Source organism: Poecilia formosa, unplaced genomic scaffold (assembly GCF_000485575.1).
Source record: "Poecilia formosa unplaced genomic scaffold, Poecilia_formosa-5.1.2 Scaffold317, whole genome shotgun sequence".
Taxonomy (NCBI): domain Eukaryota; kingdom Metazoa; phylum Chordata; class Actinopteri; order Cyprinodontiformes; family Poeciliidae; genus Poecilia; species Poecilia formosa.
The window spans coordinates 552,945-557,883 of record NW_006800256.1 but is presented as its reverse complement, the minus strand read 5'-3'; the positions used below and the strand labels follow the sequence as shown (position 1 = coordinate 557,883).

The 4,939-nt window shown below is 34.0% G+C and overlaps 1 protein-coding gene and 1 long non-coding RNA gene across 2 annotated transcripts in view; both read left to right on the top strand.

Annotated features, from left to right (window-relative positions):
• robo2 (roundabout, axon guidance receptor, homolog 2 (Drosophila)) overlaps positions 1-4,939 on the top strand; it is a 545,602-nt gene that overhangs the window by 106,783 nt on the left and 433,880 nt on the right. The gene's annotated exons all lie outside the window — the stretch shown is intronic.
• LOC107833050 (uncharacterized) lies at positions 1,211-2,006 on the top strand. Its single transcript, XR_001658759.1, has 2 exons — positions 1,211-1,402; positions 1,817-2,006. It is a non-coding gene; the product is annotated as an uncharacterized LOC107833050 (long non-coding RNA).

Below are 4,939 nucleotides of genomic sequence, written 5' to 3'. Positions count from 1 at the left end.
TTTTAAATGTGTTTAAAATCTATTAAAAATCCAATCCAGGAGCTTAGTGTCTTCTGAAGAACCAAAGGATTTTATGGCCAAATTCTGAATTTTTATATCCAACTTTGTTAAAGGGACAAGTAACCAAGGGAGGTTAAATCAAATTGTTCTCCCCCTTTATGAACAGCCAACTTTGCCTGAATGCAACTCTACACTGTCTGGGAGGAAAATACAGCCTCATCTTACAACAATGTCAGTTTTTAGGGCCAATCATAACTTATTTCAAAACTTTCTGGATTTTAAAATCCACACAAGATTGTAGACCGTCATAAAACTCTCTGCTTAATCTCACCTGAGATAAACTTTTACACTTGCTGTCAGGTCTTTTAGAAAACAAACTAGACAAGCAAGGTTGTTGAGTCTCTTTTGAAAAATTGAGTTTTTTTTGAGGGATGTGAAAATCAGGATGGTGGAGTTGGGTCTCTAAGCCCAGTTCTGGATAGGATTGATAATCTGTGACAGATGCTGAAAGATCACGCAATAGATCAGTTGGAATGATTTGCCATGGAAAACTGGGATCATATATCTCAAGACACATGGGAGAGGTTGTCATTAGTTGTGAGACATTAACTGTGTTTCCATTGACCTTAAAAATCACATAAATTGGAATTACTAAACTTGATGGAAATGTGCCTATTTAGAAAAAACACGTTTTTTTCGTAAAGCTTTTGTGGTAGGAGGAGGCGATTTGTCGGCTGTATGTTACTGAAAGTAATGTATTTCAATGAAAACACTTTTTTGCATCATAATACCTTAATGTGATAAACAACTGGATGTTACTACTGGCAGAAATGCTGAAGATGACAAAAGGAGGTGCTAATATTTACTGAAGTTTATACTTGTCCTTTGAGATGCTATTTCTTTGATTTTGCTTAGGCCTGATGTTGTCAAATATTAGATATTTGAAGTTGAAAATTTGTTATTGTTTGTCATTTTATGTTCTTGTCACTGTTAACCTGGTTAAACTAATGTAATGTGTAAGATCTCCAGTGTTAAATAAAGAACATTACAAAATTAAGTTAGACAAGAGAGACATATTGACACCCTTCTGTCAAATTTTAATCGGAGTTTGATGGATTAATTGATATTAATTGACATTAACCCCCCGAAACATATGTCACATATATCATATGTGACAATAGAATGTTTTCACAAGCTTTTTTTTTTGTCATGACTTTACGGTGATTATTATGCTTGTTTTTAAACTTTTTAGACTTTGTGTACTGTGAATTATGCTGAACAGGATATTATGACTTATGTCTTTGAAAATTGCTTCGTAAGTCAAACTTAACATCATGGTTTCTGACAACAGCTTCTTATTATTGCAAGGGATGACCTTTACCTGCTCAGACACCAGGCTATGGTATGTTGGAAAATGTATTGGAAAGAAATGTACATATTTTTAGTTTTACCTCAAAAGTGAACAATTGATGTTAAAAAAAAATCTTTGCTTTCATCAACCAATAAAACATTGCTCATCATTTCTCTTCAGTCCAGTCCGTTGGGCAAATTGTAACATTTCATAATACAATTCAGTTGATTTATATCACACTAATTTACAATAGGTAATCTTGAGACAATTTACAAAAAAGTAATTTCCATTCTACTTAACAGTGCAGCAATTTAAATGCATTAAGTCAGTGAAACAATAATTAAGTTATCCGAGTTAAAAATGCAGATTGCATCATGTCATTGACTTGTTATTGACTTGTTTATATGCTTCCCCCTGTTCAAATTACTTTTACCCTGTAATGACTGATTTTATCCATATTTTCAGGGGAACCCTGTGGAACCAACATGTACGTTTACTACCTTCTTTCTTTGTTTCTTTATTAATGGACACAACTGAAATTCCATAAAGTCTCGTAGTAAAAGTTACAATATGACACAATCAGAACGCCTCATGCTGAACTGATCCTCCCCACAACCATCCTCCAACATTTGTTTATCATGTCAAAGTTTTAACATGAAAGAAAAACACGGAGTACGACCGGTAAAATTGTTACTTTATAAGCCACAACAAGTGTACATTTTATCTTTAGATTTTATGTAACACCGTGCTTATAAGCTACATGATTGTTGGTAAATAATATCACACTGAACACAAATCCTAATAATCGATCTCTACTGCATCTGCTCCTCTCTTCTTCTGCAGGCCCTGGATTAACAGGAACAACTGATGTTTGTCCATTCTGTAAGAAAAAAACAACAAAGTTTTGTTTCTTTTACATTGTTATTTTTAGAGCACACAAATTATACAGTACTTAATAAATTACAATAAAATTTGTTCATTTACATTATAATCATTTAGTCACAACAGGAAAGTTATTAGTTATACTCTACAATTCAGAGGGGAATAGTTTTTAGACATTTTAATGAGATCCAAATTTTTTTTAAAGTTTTGACAAACCTTAAAGTGTCTTCAGCTCGTGGAGCCGTTTCAGTAAAGTTAGCGTTCATGGAAGGAAACTTGCTTCCATGAAAGCAAGTTTCATGGAAGCTTGTTCTTCCATGAACAAGCTTCCATGAAGCTGTTCTGCTCAGTCAGAAAGTTACTAATGTCAGAAAAATCTGCTGTCATGTCATGAGCTGGAAAAAAAAATCAACAAGCATGTTTGCAAAAATAGAAGTCGCATCATATTTTCACTTAAGTCTTATAAAATAGTTTCATGATTTTGGTTATGGTTGTAAAATTTAAACTGAGCTAACACTAAACAATAAATCTTTGGGTAAATAGTGTGAAAAAGAGGAGCTATTAAAGACATGCTAACCTAAATGGCTGCAAATGCATCCATTGCTGAAAATGAATCAAACTCGTAACATAGTGTAATGATTCACCTTTCTGCAACACTTTGAGTCACCAAGCTTTATGCTTTTCAAACCCTTGTTATTTGGTCAGTTTGATTTCAGAAGAGCCGATGACATTTTTATTACAGAAACATAAAATTTACTCTTTACATCTTTAAGATGACTAGGAGAAGACTCACTGTGTACAATCATTGTGATGAGTTCAGCCAAAAGTAAAACATTCAGGATTCCCAAAGACACAGCCACACCGAGGCAGACCCTCTCTTTGGAGTTGTTCGAACCTTAACAAAAACCTGAACCTTAGCAAAATGTAATTAAATACATACTAGATTTCTCTGTAACTTTATTCTTACCTGTGTGATTAGATGCAGTTTGTCCAACAGGTTCCATGTTGATGTAAATTTCCTCCATCGCTTCAGACTCTGTGCTGCTTTTAACATTGACTATAAAATCCACTGCAATCGTGGAACTAAGTGAAAAACTGTGGGGAAGAGGTGAGATGTGTCTGGTGTTCAACATAAAAAGTAACGTATTTTAGAGATAACAGTCAAATAAAGAAATTCATGTGTGCGGTTTCAGTATTATTTTCTTAAATATCTTCCACAACATAAGATTCTTGAAGGTTTCAGTAGTTTCATAAGTTCATATCTGCCGATTCATATCTGCTGATTCGGTATCATTGAATATTTATTTCTCCTTTTTCTTTGTTTTCCTTCAGCTCGGTTAATCCTATTCATAATAAACACATTACACTTTTCTATCAGTGAAGAAAATAATTGACTTTTACATTCATGCACAGCCTGCCGTATGGTATCAAAAATTAAAAATAGTTTTAAATCACTGATATAAGGACGAAAAATATCTGATATAAGGATGTTGTAATGTTCCTGCTCCTTGTGTCCAAACATATTTCCTAAAGGGTAATAAATTGGAGCGGATGACCGCTTCCCTCCTTGGGATCATATGGACCCATCAGTTTTACAGGTCTCATTCTGTCCTGATAACTAGTCATAGTCTTTCTCCCAGAAAATACAACTATCATCTTTGTATTTTTATTTCTAAATCCTCGTTTAACCCTATTCCTTGTCTTCTTACTGTCTCACTCCAGTAGCAGAAACACTGACATTAAGAAACAACAATATTACCAAACTTCTATAACCGCTGGATTGAATAATTATGAAATTGTAAGTGTTTATTCATAATTTAATGTTCTATACTTTTAGGACTGCCATCTAGTAAAAAGCTGTATGAGCTGGCTACTAGTGTCTAAAACTCAGTCACCGTGTCTTCTCATCTTCTGAGGGAGATCAACAGTTTGACAAAAACTTGTGAAGCACCGAGGGAGGGAATCCAAAGGCTAACATGCCAATCAGGTGCAAGTTGGGCGGGTTAAAGTAAGAGAAACCAGATGCTGCATTCAAAGCAAACAAAGCTTTCACAGAGTGGATTCAGTAGAATATCAGAGTACAGGAGATACAGGACAGAAGATTTGACTGAATCAAGACATTGTCCAGAAGTTCAGACTGGGAAGCTAACTGGCAAATTGCTAGATAAGTATGTGGAGCAGGAAAATAGGTTGTAGTTACTTAAATTTATGCAAACCAATTGCCTCAAAATATTCAATTACTGCAACATGTAAAAGACAAATGTAGTTACATTGTGTGATTTTGGCAAACAATATTCTTAAACTCATCCAAAATATTATTCAATGCAAAATTTATTTTACTTTCTGCTTGCAGCAGCAGCAGCACTGCTGCTACCAGCAGCAATGTATTTACTACACAGATTAAAGATACATGGTGTCATTACTTGACATAGTGCTACTGTTCAAAACCTTTCGGTTTGCTTGAGTAGAAATGGAGTAATGTCTGTGTATGTTAAAATGTTAAACATTTACCACCCAAAATCCTTACCACTTTCAAATAGTTCACTTTTTATTTTATTGTAGTTGTTGCAGACTCAACTTAAATAATTAACTTATACAGCGCCTTTTTTTCTTTTTTTTTTAGTTCCTGCCGCTTGCTTAAGATGAGAACAAACAACAAGTTGATGAGAATTAAATGAAGTTCACTTGAACTCTTTAATTAAGCAG